Source organism: Lonchura striata, chromosome 3 (assembly GCF_050655825.1).
Source record: "Lonchura striata isolate lonStrDom1 chromosome 3, ASM5065582v1, whole genome shotgun sequence".
Lineage (NCBI taxonomy): Eukaryota > Metazoa > Chordata > Aves > Passeriformes > Estrildidae > Lonchura > Lonchura striata.
In genome coordinates this window covers 101078713-101094287 of record NC_140705.1, presented here as the reverse complement: position 1 = coordinate 101094287, position 15575 = coordinate 101078713, and positions in this window count along the sequence as shown.

Genomic DNA, 15575 nt, shown 5'->3' with positions numbered 1-15575 from the left:
TAAGTTGGCAAAATAGGGGTTCTTAGGGATATGGTTCAGTATTGCATCCTGCTGAAAATACTTCTTTCTGACAGGGAGCTTTTCCAAGATGTTTTCACTGTGAAAATGAAAAGGTAATAGAAGCTGTTTTAAAACAGTTGCAGTAAAGAGAGAAGGCTCAAGGGAATTACCTTATGGATTATTATTTTAAAGAAGCTGGAATTAGCAAGCAATTTTTTTCTGGTTTTAGTTCTGAGTAGAGATACCATTAAACAGATGGGTGTTTCCATGTTTTATGGCAGTCTAGTAAATTAATTTTAATATCTTGAATGTAAACAGCAATACATAAGAAAAAGTGCCTCAAGGTTAGCAAATGCTTGAGAGCTTGTGCCAGCTGAGATGGTTTTGTATTGGGCCTTCAGAGCAAGCGATTCATTCTAGGAGCCTATATCAGCTACCAAAAATTGCAGAAAAAAAAAAAAATCATTTGGTCTGCCAGTATTCCTTGACAGAAACTCTGTGGCTTCTCAATGCAAATAATACCATGGAAAGAAAACTGTACAACAAAAGAAAGCAAACTCAATCACGATAAATAGTATTTACTGTTCAGTTAAAAAAAAGGTTTCTGCTAACTGTCTAAGCCTGGAATGAAGCTGGCACTGTTGTTATAATATGTGTAAAGCAACAATGCACCATATTCAGTAATTTCTCAATCCTCTAAGCTCCACTAGAATTTTAAATCATAGAGTGTTACAATTGGTATTCTGATATAGATTTTCTGGGTTTAGGTTCTCCTGTTACAAGTAGAGTTGGTCCATTGAAAAAAAAATATTTAAGTGATTTTTTTAAAAGTGTCAAAGTCCATATATCCTCCCATCAAGGCAGAGGAGATACAAACAACAGTTAATACACTGTTGATACACTGCAAATTCAATGTCATTTTAGAGCTAATGGGCCAAAGAACCTTATTTAAACCATTTCAGTAAAGCTTTCTCATCACAGTGATCCCTCCTTACCACTTTTCATTAAATTCAAGGCTAATTGAAGTCCTGTGGGGCAGTCTTTCTTGTATTTTTTGTGCTTTGGGAGAAATCCATATCACATAAACAGCATCATAACTTCTAATAGAGCTCAAAGGTGATTGAGAACCTTAAAATACAGCCAGCAGCAGAAATACATAAACAAGAAAATAAGGCTTGTAAAATGGCCTGGGAATATCTATTGCAGTTGATGACTGTTATACAGAGCACTCTGTAAGGAATGCAATGATCTGTCATCTGAATTATAAAATCAGTTTATAGTTTCAGTTAAATTAATTTATTACTGCTATCAATCCTGTTAATTGGTCAGCATGGAATATGAGGAACAGCAACACCCCTGCACTTGAGAGTCAACATCTTACAGAAGATTTAATTTTAGTGTGACAGTGAGTATAAAATTATTCGCTGACCATGAAGATAAATTTATAACACCATTGGGTTCCTTATTCAAATTATCTCCAAAGTATGGAACAACTAATCATTTTGATTGTACAGACAATGAAGCATACAGCAATCTCATGTAATTGCAGCATAAACTATGTTCTTGTTCAAATCATAGGCTTTGTTCAGGCCTAGTACTACAATCATTTGTCTGAGCATGTAATTTTATACCCCAATGGCCCTTCCACTGCTTTATGCTGAATAAATGTATTTAAATGAAAGGGATTGAATTACTTTAAGTTTGTATGACACAAATTCTTCTGAGATTTTAGTTGAAACAATCTGAGGTACACAAAATATTTAGGTACCTTTTATTTTAAGATATACTTTGCTTAACATGGCAGAAGCAGAATAAGATGCCCAGTCCAGAATGGATGTAACATCTCTTCCAGCTGATTATCTGCCTGCTACTGACAGAAATTTAAAATCCTGAAATGGCAGTGAGCACTGCCCAGTGTCACCCAGCTATGACAGGGCTAAGGAACTTCAAATGTCCTGCTGGCATCCGAAAATGGGCCTTTCCTTTGGGATGTGGGCAGAGGAGATCCTCTGCTCCTCTGAGACCTTTCTGGCAAGCCTCTCTGGGAAGCCTGTGCCTTCAGAAAAGTCTGGGATCTTGCAAATTTTGTTGTGCCTATGGCAGGTAAGAGGTGCACAGAAGTCACACGTTTGGTTTTACAGCTTTATTGCCACAGAGGGGAACACACAGAAAATAACTGTGGACTGTGGAACACAATTTTAACAAAGGAAGTTTCACATTATTTGAAGGTCAAGTTCCCACTGCTGATGGGAAACAAAGATTCTGTACTCATTCATCTAAACTGAATGGCAAATTACAATAATAGAACAGTAAGAAATCCCTCAAAAACCAATCAACAACCCCCCTTCCCCAAAAAAATTTCCCACATAACGTTCCACAAACTCTGGGGTTTTGGCTTTGTGTCTGAATGATGCTGACAGTTCCAGTTCTGCACTGTGAGCACTTGCGTCAGTTTGCAGTTGACAAGAAAAGGATTAGATTAAAAAGCAGAGAATTTAAACCAAGATGCATTAACAGTTGATTACTTCCACCATGAAAACCAGCTTGACTTGATTCAGTAATGTTTTTTTTTACTTTATTTCACCATTGCCTTTGCATTAATTTTGGATATAGTTACTTCCTAAAAAGTAATTATCCTGCCTATGTGTTTCCTTGAGTCAATGATTGGATAAAAGTCAAAATTGTTAAGAATAAATTCAGACATCTGACAGAACGAAATGCTCAATATTGGGTTTATGTAAGAGTTTCTAAAGATTGAAGCCTTCATTTGTAACCAAATAATCTGCAATTGTTTGACAGGTCTTGTGAAGAAATACTTGTTTAAGCCACAAACCATAATTTTGAATAGAGTGTAATTATCCAAAGGCTGCTGTCTCTATCATGCTTCCACAGCTATAGGTGTATACAGCTGTGGAATATATTCAGAATATTCAGAATAAAAATCTTAACAAAGATCCATGGCATAAAGGAAGCTCTTTTTGCATGGAAGGGTGAGATGATGTGCATGGTGTGGGCTGGGGAGAGCTATCACTGACTACAGTTCTGCCTCTGTTCTGCCGTGTCGCAATTCATAAATTTTAGCTTCAGCTTGGTATAACAAAAAACTATTTCAATGTCTCTAAGTTATGTGCATATTTCCCAGCTTTTCTGTAGTTTGCTTTTAAGGCATATGCAGAAGAATAAGTCTTGGCTTCTCAGACTGCTGTAAAATAGGAAGCGTTTGCACAGTATGAGATGAACACTGCACCTGGAGTAAGGAAAGTGAATGGACATGGCATCTTGTGATGCTGTGACACAGTAAAGCATTGAATTCCCTCAGTGCTGGTGGGAAAATACATATTTTAACTATTTAATGTAGTTAATGTTAGGTATGATGAGCACATGCCCCTCATGGTGAGTGTGTAAGCAGCACAGTAACTCACCTCCTGGAAGGGTGCAGAGAGGTGTTTCTATGACCCAGTGTTGCAAAGTATGTGAAACATTATTACAGTAGGATGCAGAATTGCAGCTGGTGGAGAGATAGGGGAAGGACAAAAAGCCCATGGAATTTGGCCATTGTTTTTAATGACAAAGAGCAGCAGAGTTTCTGTTGTAGCCTAAGGATGGTGGGGGTTTGATGATAACCTGGGGTTTCTGCTGGTCTGGTCTCTCTATTGATTGTGTCTTACAGGGGATGAAGGTTTTACCTAAAGACTTTCAGGTATTTTGTAAGAAAAAATATGCCAAAATTTATAAGAACTATTTATAAGAACATCTCTGAAGTGCTGCTTTGTTGCTCACAATCATTTTAAGGGTCATATTAAAAATTCTTTAAAATAAACATGCAAGACCTTCATGTCTTTACTGTGAAACTGGCACTATATACCACACATGAGTAACATTTCTCTTTTTCCTTTAGTTTCCTCTCCTTTTCAGAGAAAAACACAAATACAACAGGTGGAGGACATCATCTTCACTATCAGCCTCTCACCTGTTTTGCTCCTCCCTTGAATAAAATTACAAATAGGAGTGACCCACCTAGTAAGCTGGGAATGCAGTTGTCTTGGGAGTGAGCTGTGTGTCCTGTGCTTGGAAATGGTGGATTACTGCCTGCTGGCCAGACCTTGTTGAAATCAGCCACTGGACATCAGCAAAAAGTGAGTAATCGTGTACAGCAAAACACAGCACGAATCCAGGCACCAGTAGGGAGATTCCAAGGGTTGTGCCTGGAAAGTGATTGCTCACTGAAAGAGGGCTAAAAAATGTTTTAGTTACTCTCAGAATATATTTTGCTTCTTTGGAAATGGTCTTTTTTTTCTGCATCCAAAGTAGATTGCAAGTACCAAGTCAGTTAAGAGTGTAGCTGTTCACAATTCATAATGTGCTGTTATAAATAATGCAGCACAGGGTATAGAAGCACAAATAGAATTATGAATAATGTTATGGAAATTACTGAGGGAGAGAGATTCAAACTAATTTAAAAGCAACCATAACCTGAAATGGTGTGACTTGGGACTTCTAGTTTTGCCAAACTGAAAGAGTTTATTTGGGGCTATAAAGCATTTTTCCATAGGGTTCATGAACTGTTAAGACCTCCTTGCTCTTTCCTTATACTATACTCAGTGGGAGTAGATGTTTACTCATTTTGGCTTACTTCCTGGCACTATTACATTTTTGCATAAATCATTTTACAAGGAATGGTGTTGTGGGCTCATTTTGCCTTTGCTAGCACATTGGCATGTTCTGATCAAAGAATGAGTCTGCCTCACACTGGGGTGAATATATTCTCATCCCTGCTACACCAAGGAGAATATTCTAGTTAAAAAATCCATCTTGAAAGCAGGAGATGTATGCACATTGCTGTATCTGTGAGAAGTTTTAAGAAGTTTGTTACAACTCTTGGCAATACTAGGACTTTTTCCAGATGTTGTACTCCAATACAAATATCTTAGATCTACCTTGCATCCATGGCTCTTTAAATATGTAAATATTAGGTAATATCCTAGAGCAAACAGAAATAAAACTGAAATGGAGATTTTAAAAATTGAAGTACTAAATGTTATATTGATAAATTTGGTTACTGTGAGTTAAAGATTTTCTGTCTCACAATTAATACAGAGATTAATTATGCAAATTATTTTTAAAATATTTGTTCTGATGGTCTTTTAGCATTCTGTAAAGATGCTTTAACCTTGAATTACAGTTGTTCCCAGTGCCTGGGGCTGTACTTCCAGTAGCACTCTGCTTTTAACACCTCTGCAATGTCACTGTTCCCTTTGTTGAAAGTTACAGTTTAAAAATAGCAAAACCCTTAAATATTTCTGCAGCACTATTTTATTGCTACAAACAACCAAAAATTACCTTAGTCACTACTTGATAAAGTCAGAAGCTAACATATAATAGATACATACATGTTTTAAATAGTTATTTCCTCAGAATAATTTATAATAGAAATCACCAGGCAACTCAATGATTAATTATTACAGAATTTACTATTTCTAGATCTTACGATCCTATTTAGAAGAGTTATCTCAGGATAATTGGCTTTTGATTACATGGTACAGTAATTCTCGTAGACATCTTGTTATGCTGCATAAAAATGTCTTGTGGGTTTTTGGGAATTTGAAGGCAGAGGAGCCTGGTGACCAAAATACCCTGCCCAGGGCCTGTTCTATGAATCAGAATTTATTATTCCCTAAAAGTCTTCTGAATTTTTGCCAGTCTTCATTTAGACTCATGAATGTTTTGGGGTTTTTTTCAATCTTGAGAATAATCCTTTCCCTTCTATAATCTTCACTATTTTGTTAATCAAAAGGTGGAAATAATTTACTATTCATGGCAGATTTCTATAATCGACTCCATTTTGAGTTTTTTATCTATGTTTTAACTAGCTATTTAAAACACTGACTTTGTTTACTAGATCTGCTGACTTTGTTTACTAGATCTACAACTTGGACATTTGTATTTGATGATATATATAAGACTAAAGTAATTAAAACCACTTTACAACTTTTGTGATCACATAACAGACACCAAACTATCTTCACATAATTGATTCCCCTAAATAAATGAGTATTTTTAAAAACTTCAGTAGAGCTACTCTATTTCTGAACTGATTTCTACTGGTAATTTTTATAATCTAGGCAAGTATTTACATGTTGTAAAAATATTTTGTTAATGCAGTATTTCTATGTACTATCCCAGGGATGTTGTCTTCCTTTTACTATGCAAGATTTCCATAGTGTTCTAAAACTGATCATTAAAACTGCCAGTCCTAAGGCTGCTGCTCATTTCTATTGTGTGTTCCTCTGTACATGCTTCTGTTGCATGTCATTATTCAGTTCCCTTTAATAACTTAATGTCAGTAACCGAAATCTGATTTACAGCACTCTTCTTTATAAAAAATTTAAATCTGTTTGCCAGAAGAAGCATTTGGTTTTTACAAGGGCAGAAGTGCTCTTGTCTGTTATTAGGCCAGTAACAACTTGGACTCTGTCAAATGTAATATAAAACAAATAGTCTTAGCCTCTGGAATACCAGGATACAACTGAATTGGTTATCCTACAGGTTGCCCCTCTCTCTAGAAATGTTCTTCTTACAGTCTAATGAAAGTAAATCTTCATGAGATTGTGAAATGATTCCTGAACTTCAGATATTTTTCCCTAAGCCAGACGACACCAGTAAATTTTACTGACTTTGGGGGGCATTTTCATGTACAGCCCTGCCAGTGTCTGTGGCAGGTGTGCTCCAGTCCTTGCATCCCAGGGGAGATGCTGAGTGCAAGCTGATGTGGAGGTTCCTGCAGCAAGTACAAGGGCATGATTTCAGAAGCTCCTGCTTGGATGTGCATGCAACATAAATCTTGTAGTCTCCTGCTTAAGTTATAGTTCTTTTTGATTGCTTTATAGAGAAAATACAGCTGTGATAGCATCACCATAGTAAATCAGTGGGGTTATGAATCATGTGGACCTGTGAAGAAATTTCCTCTGGTTGTGTGTTTTTTCTTTATTTGAGCTTCCAAGATAAAGGTCTGTCATTGATTTGCAGTGTGTCCTGTCTCTGTTATGAGGAATATTGCTGCTTTTCTGACTGTGCATACATACTGTATCACAAATCAGGGAGGCATGTTAGAGAGTTAATCACTGTACAAGTTGGGCTGCTTTGGGCTCTGAGTGTTAGAATCTCATCTAAAAGCTCTTCCAAAAAGGAAACAAGGCCTAAGGATCACAGATTTTCAACAGTATTTGTGCTCCTAGTGAAAACCCTACCCTTCAGATGACTTTGGCATCTTCTAACATCAGCTTTCAAACTCCAGAAATGCCCAAATTCCCTGAGCACGTCACTCCTGCAAAAACTGACCTTGCCTGAAGCAGAGGCTCAAAATCATGCTGAAATCCTTGTGGCAACTAACTGGATTCAAACTAGAGATTCCTTTCCTTTCCTTTCCTTGCTGGTACTGCCAAGTCATTCATCTGTGCTGTGTCTGCATCTGCCTCTACTGCTCCTGCATAAGTCTGGCTCTCCTTAGGAGCCCCTGTGAGGCAGTCTCAGTCCTGTGAGGTGTTTTTAGAGTTACACAAACACTATGGAAAAATGAAGGCCAGAGGTAAACAAATCTGAGGCCAAACTGCAAGCACTGCAGATCCCTCATCTGACAGGGAAGGGAGATTTGACCATAGTGAGGTAAAGGGAAGATGAGAATGGAATTCAAATAAATTTTTTTGAGGGTTGCAAAAAAAAAAAAAAAAAAAAAAAAAAAAAAAACCAAAAAAAACCCTCACTAACTTGTAGAGGATTTTATGGCCACTATATGTTGAGCTCTTTACAGAGATCAGGCTGGAAAAAATGTAAAATTTTTTAGTACAAGCATACAGCTCTTAGGTTATTTGGTTATTTGCTGGTAAGTAGTGAGATTTGCTGGTAGTAGTGAGATTGCAAACATTATGAAGAACAAAAGGGATGAATTCTTAAACAAACAAAACTATGTCCACAAACACTGTTCTTTTAGTTCAAACCACAGTACAAAGAACCAGTGTGCATGCAGGGGAGTTTGTTGTTGGTTGTTTTATAAATTCTGTCCCATTTACCATCTGGTTTCTATCTTGGGCATTTTTAAACAAGAAATCATACACTGCACTTGTTATTTAGGTTATTTCCTGCTTCAATTCCTTCTTAAATCTTGGAAAAATAGCCTCTGGTCTTGATGAACCTGTTTGTAAACTGTTTCTGAACTTCAGTTGAATGAAGGAGCATTGAGATACCATTTATTTCAAAAAAAAGTGTGTTTGTTTGATGGGGAGAAAGCACATTTCTGATGAGAGAATTTTCTGAACTCCTCTACATTCATTGTGTACAAAAATTCATTTAATTTATCTGCTCTGGTGTTATCTTCTGAATGCCTCTTTTGTGCCTTTAACATTTGTTGTATAGCCTTTCTAGAAGGTTTTTGATGGCTCTGTAAAAGGTTTTATTATTACTTTTTTTAGCTTTTATAACTTTCTTCTTTAAACTCTTCGGCCTGCCTTGTGTTTTTAACCTGCCAGAGCTCATTCTCCTTTCTTTTTCTCACTTGAGCACAATGTCAGCTTTTTAAAGGTCACCTTCTCCCTTCTGAAACCTGGTCTAGAGCACATGTAACTGATCAAAGCAATGATGCAGTGAGTTAAAGGTGAAGCTGCTCCTGGTCACTGAAAGCTGTAGTGTTAATGAGATATCCAGACAGGAGGGGAGAGCTGTGGGGTGGTCAGTAATTGAGCTCAAGAGGACTCAGAAGTTGAAAGCCTCTCTTTTGCCTCTCTATAGCAGCATCTGCCCAGAAAGGTGATAAAGTGCTGTTGCTTTTTGTTGTCCTGAATACAGTAGGGGGGGGAAAATGGCAATTTAAATGACCAGAATTGCATCAAAAAGTCTTTGTTCAGTTTTTCCTCCTAATGGACCCAAGACCCTCAAAATTGGGCTATCCATTTAGGTCAAAAACCAAAAAATTAAACTGTTGAGTGACATTAATGTCAAGCTTAGAGAGATGCCATACATTGCAACTGTGACACAACAGATAGAAGGAATACAGATTTGCCCATGCGATAATCTTGTATCAAGAAGCAAATGTAAATAAAGCAGTGATATGTTGTACTGTTATTATGTTAAGACCTGTTGCTCAATATGCTGAAAGGCTTTAAAACAGAGCATGCACATTAAAAATTAACACAAAGAAGTTCAGCTGAGACAAATATAGAAAAAAATTGCTTCTCATTTTTAATTCCAGAACTCTCACAAGAGTGTTTAAAAATAAAGTAGGATTTGTTTCAAGGAACAAAGTTTGATGAATCTGCATAAAAGAAAACAAACAGCTTGATGTGAAATGGCACCTCTATCTGCAGCATTTGCTCGATTTTAACCTCCCTTAGGAACATATAAAATAACATCTAGATTTTATTTTCAAATGTTTTGAAAAACTGGAAATACATGCATACGCTTAGTGCAGATGGGGCATTGCTTCATTTTAAATAACCAAAAAATAGTAACCAGCAATACCTCTCATAGAAGCAGGGTTTAAGAGCTTGGTCTGTTAAAGCCAAGAGTTTCAGCCAATTATTTCTCTGTGAACACCAACTGGCATAAAAATGTTCCATAACTGTGCTGCATACAGGGGTTTTATTTCCCACTTTTAATTTCTTTCTCTATCACAGCTTCAGGCTAGCCTGTAAAATTCACTTCAATGTATTGTTAGGTGTGATGGGATTTACATAGATTTGAAAATACCCTTACAATAGCACCTGAGTGATAATTAAATTATGTTACTCTTTGCCAATTGTCTTTATTACTTGAGAAATAGCACAGACTTTTTTGGATCACAGCTGAAAGTAGATAAAACTGGAATTGCAGCAGTGGCATAAGATGGAGGCTCTACTGTCATATAAAACCCTGAACACTCACATTAATTGTGCTCCTTTCCAACAATGTGAAGCTTTTGCTTTTATACTTCCACCCCTTATGGCTCTTTGTAGTTTCAAAAGTATAGCAGTCTCTGAGTCTATTGCTTTTAACACAATCACTATTGATTGGTGGTGAGAGGAACAAAACAATGAAAAAAAATGCCATTGGACAGCTGATGCAAAAGTATTCTTTTGCTCTTATTACTGATGCTCTCAGGAGCTAGTTCTGCATTAAATATGTGATACCAAGTTCTCCATCAGTCATCGAGGAGCTGCAGACACTTAGTGATGCCTTCAAGATCTAGTTATACAACAACACACTTTGGAGAACAAGTAATATAAAAGCTGGTCTTTAACTGGATGCCTCCAGAGTCAGGTATGGAAAAATGTCCAGCCCACATAGAGTGAATACAGTTTTGTAAGTTTAGTAAATTAGCATAGTTAACAAGAATTCCCAATTAGAAGCACAAGTAATGAGGTAATTCCCCTCCTTGGTTCTACCTCTTCTGGAGCCCTCTTTCTTGCTACCAGCTATACTTTGTTTATGAGACAGTGTCTTGAGGGAGTAGCTCATCCCAAGTTTCCAGAGGAAGAAGAAAGATAGAATTGAGGCCCTTGGAATGTGTTCTGTCTTTCTGTCTATCAGTATCTAGGAATTATATAACTATACAATAATAGTCTAGAGAGCTAAAAATACACATGAAGAAAATATAAAAGCAAAAATCAGTTTGGCATCATTACAACTTGTGGTGGGACCTCTGCTCTGAAGATCCCATGGTGTATATAACAGTCATGTGATTAATATTGTAGGGAATTAGCACAAAAAAATTCAGTGTGAGACACTGTGGAAGGAGAATGTGATATTTACTTTAAACAAAACCAGTCTCACCCCCTTGCACTTGGATTTCATCCTTTGCCAAGACATATGCCAGGCTTGGCCTGGACAAGGAGTGCTATTACATCCTCATCTCTCTTGGGTTTTTTTTGTGACTTTGTGTTTTGAATGCTTATGCCCCATAGGTGTGGATGATGTCTGGATTTCTTTCAGTTCATTATTTTGGTTCAGACCTTTTAAGCCTTGGGCAAAATTCTGTGTTTCCTCATTCTTTTTGCCTTCATCATCTTATCCTCTAACCATTAGGCTGCCTTATTATTTGTATCTGGTCATTCAAATAAAATCACACAGACAGTGCTCTGTAGCAATAAATGTGTATCACTTTCACACTCACATTTCCACTTGTGCTTTTTCCAGTTGATATTTCTGTTAGGAATTCCCACTGTCTAGCTATAGGCATCAGCTATTTATTCTCAGGGAATAGCAGAGCTGGAGAAACATGGCACCCCACCTAAGCCTTTCTAATGACGGGGTGCAGAGGAGCTAGGAATTAAAAAAACCCCAAATGACAAGCCAGTTAAGGATTTCTATACATCCAAGCAGGAATTACCTGAAGGGCTATCACTCTGAAACTGTCCTCTCAGTGTCAGTACCACTGTGGTTTAGCTTTAGCTTTTCTGTCAGAAACACATCAATATTTCTACCTGGTTTTTTTTCTGTTTTTATAATAATTCTGATCAGGGCTGGGGTAATTTTCCTAACACATGCCTTAGTTTCACTTCTCCCCCATGGTTTCTCTACGTCTTTAGCCTCTTGTAAAAATCTGTCTCTTCCAAAATGCTGCTGTTGAATGTGCATTCCTTTAAAGTCCTGGCTTCTGAGCTCCTTCCTCTCTTACAAGATTTTCTGTCTCTCCTGTCTAGACCCTTGTCTCTCCTAACACAATTTGTAAAGTAACACTTTCTAGAAGCACAAGGAAATAGTATTTTTAATACAATTAAATGGCTCTTTCAAGCATATTTTAAACTATATAGAGCCAAAACCTTCACCAGAACTAAACTTCAGGGCTTACTGGCTCCAACTCAGTTTACTTTTACTTCACAGCTCTTACAATTTCAGTAGCTGTCAGCTTGAAGTCCCAGTTTGAGCTCTCTACTGAGTTTGCTGGCCAAGTTCCCCTAAGGGTGATTATAAGTGATGGAACAATTAATCATAAATTTGCAAAGAAAAAAACTCAAGCAATTCAGAATGAAAATGAATACAACTCTTTATAAAATGTTCCATGTGTAGTTCCTAGGGAATTTGGAAGCATTCAGATCCTGAAATAAGATATTTAATCATCAAATTAAGTTTAAATATATTTTTAAATGAAATATTTTCATCATGTATTCTTTCTTAGCTAAGCAATTCTTGTTTTGGGAAAACAATTGCAAAACATGACAGTTCTAGTATACATTCCCAAAGCAGAAAATCAAAAACATAGCAGTTATAAAGGGCTATATCTTCTAAGATCTGATTAGTGAAATTGATTCTTGTAAAGGATAAAGAGTAGACCATCAATTCTGTAGCCACATGTATGATTTTTATGTGTTTTTACCAGAAAACAACCATGCAAATAACAGCTTAGACCTGAGGATCTTAACCTGAAACCTTCTCTTTCTAAACCTGTGATTTTTAAAGTTTTTCTTTTGACCTTTGTGAAAAGAGAACACACTTGGAATAGAAGGCTATTTCATTTACTTTATTATATATTGGGCTTATTTCAAAGAGTGATGTGCACTTTTATCACTTCTGTTTAAACCTCAACCACAGAAGAGTTTGTTCTTAGGTTTCAAGCAATTCTTTAATTGATATTTTTCACTCTATTGCCAAACAGTCATAGATGGTATGAATTATCTTGATTAATGCAATGATGTTAGTGGAATATAGATATTTGATTTTCAGTTCCATAGCTCAGCTGAAGCACTAATATATGTAGCTTTACACCATCAAGGAACCACAGTTTCACCGGATCCCTTTAAGGTGGAAAGCTCAGCACTGCATGGTTACAACAGTGTAAGAAAGGTACTCCTTTCAGTGATCCACAGTCTTAGAGCAAAGACACTGCCTTCTGCCCTGGTTGTTGGCCCTGTGCAGTCATGTTTTTTCTTGGCACGGGTATTATGTGTTGATTTGACCACAGGAAAAATTTTGGCTCTTGGCTGTGTCAGACTTAGGCTACATAGGAGATCTTATAAAAAACATGTGGGGCCAGTGCTTTAGGCAGGGCTTCTTAAACCTTTCCACTGCTAGGATGTCAAAACCTTTTGAAAATCACCTATCAAGCCAGCAGAGTCTGCAGACAAAACTGGAGAATTCCTATGCTCCAAAAGCTGCTAGGTTATATGTTGTTTTGGGGTTACAAAATTGAATAATTTGACTGAAGTTTGTGCAGCAGCCTAAGGATTAGCTCTGCTCCTGTCCCTATCTATAGATTATCAGAAAAGGTTTCTGTATTTACTTTCTTATGCAGCAGAACTCCTGTTAGTGACATGATTCCTCTCCCAAACCCAAATAAAAGCAAGTCAATGAACTCCATTCATTTTCCAGCTGGTTCAGCTACCTGAGCCAGCATAGCAGATAGTTTACAAAAGCCATCCTGGCAGAAAGAAGAGCAGGGATAAGCACTTGAGGTTTTAATATGGGCAGTCAGCTCTTTCACTAGGATAAAAATGTTTTGGAAAGAAGCAAATCTTTTGAAATGGTGGTTTTCATGCTTCAGTGTGGCAGTTCTATTTCAGTAGTGTTTGCTCTTCTGCACATTCTTTCTGAATAACTTCAAAAACAAATGTGAATTATCAATTAATGTAAATTATCACTGATAAACATTCAGATGATACAACTGCTATGATAACATTTCAGTCAGTTTTACAGGACACCTGTGAGGGCTCAGGTCCTCAGCTTAAAAAGCACAGGCAGAAGTCAGATTTTTCAGCTGGCAGGATTTCACTTGAAGGTCCCCTTCAGGTCTGTGGCTGGGATGCCTCTGGGCAAAGCAGGGGCACCAATGGTGGCACCTTGCCAGTGTCTCTCACCTGCAGAGAAGTCAGCTGCAGGTCAGGAAGAACTTTCACACTGAGACCTATGAAACAGAATGCAAACAACTAATCAGTGTCAACAATTGCTTCATTGATGCTCTGAGCAGTAAGAAGATAAAATTTGCCAAATTACTACAGACTCAGCTGTAATGCCTTCAGTCAGAAACTAGCAGCTAGGAAATTAAATGTGTGGTGGAGAGTCTCATCAAACTGCACCTGAAAAAAACACTTAAGCCTGCTGTAATCTCAAGTAGAGAAGTGAGATGCTTGTGACCAGGGAGATAGTAGCTCTTCTTGCTCTTACTCTCTGCTATTCCTTCATGTGTCTCTGTGTTTGGTTCTTGTCTTCCCATGCGAAACAGTAAACAAAATAAGTGGAAAATAAACTCCCTCTGACTTGCAATAACATCCTCTGCAATGCAGTAATTATGGTGACACAACACAGCAAGGACTGTAAAAAATGTGATACAGAACTGTATCTAAATTTTGTTTCATACATTCAAAAGGCTAATATATGCAATGGACATTATACAAAAAGTTAAACCTATGCTTTATTTCATTAGAAGAAATGTTGCATCTTAATTCTTCTTGGTTATGAGAAGTCTGGGAACCTTGGGTTAAATCTGATGCAAAGCCACTTTTTTGATAGAGTTCAGCAAGAAGATTTCCTGCTTCCAAAATACCCAACATGCTCAGGAAAAAATGGAATCAGAAGGTCATATTTTTCCCTTAGCTATAAAGAAGCATCCAATCTTTTCTTAGTAATTTGCTTTTGAAAACAAGAATTCACATTTCTTTAAAATTTGGAAAGCTAAGATGCTTAGTTTGTCCTTAGTGCTAGCAGACCTTAGTGGCACTGAATATTTTTGGCTTATTCCACCAGATGAGAAGCAGTAGTTGGAAAGTGTTCTGACAACTGCTTTTGCTTCCCATTGGCAATCCAGTAGGCTCCAAATGGGGGAGGCTGAGCCATGAGCCTTCTGACTATTTCTTTCAGCCTTCTCCTCAGCATTGAACTCTTCAGGGAAACTGTTAATCATCTTGAGATCTCCTTTTTTTTACAAGCCAAGAATCCTCTGAGTGGAAACCTGTACCTGGCTATTCACTTCAATGCTGGGGGAAGGAGAATCCATTTGTTCACTGTGTTGTTCTCCACCCTGGACACATCCTCCTCTTGTGATATATTTGCTCTGAGAGATGTGACCAACAAAAAGCTAATTTGACTAAACTGACTTAACTTCATCCTAGAGTTATCAATCCACAACTAAACTCCTACTCTGCCCTTCCAAGGCTCTAACACAGAACACTTTTATCTATTTCCTTAGTAATTTTGTCTTCATTAATGATTTTCCTTTCCTGATCCTTGATGGATTTGCTGTCTGTAACTGAAAAATCTGTTATGCTAGCAAAGCCACAGCCAGTTCACCCCAAGTGGATATGAATAGGGAATCCAAATATTATATAACAAATACTGATATTAAAAAAAAAACCTGTGATAGTCCACACTTGCAAAATACTGTTTCAAATAGTCTATAACTCAGTGACTGAATGCTGTGACCATATCTCACCTGGTGTCTCAGAGGTTCTCCCAACACCTCTCTAATGTTCTCCCATCAAATTAACTTGGCTGCTGCAGAACAGTGCCTGCATGGCCTCATTCCCTCAGGATGCTCATGGAAATGCTGGCCAGATGAGACAGTGAGCCTTGACTCTGAGCTGTTCTCACAATTTTCTGAAAGAATGGCTTTTACA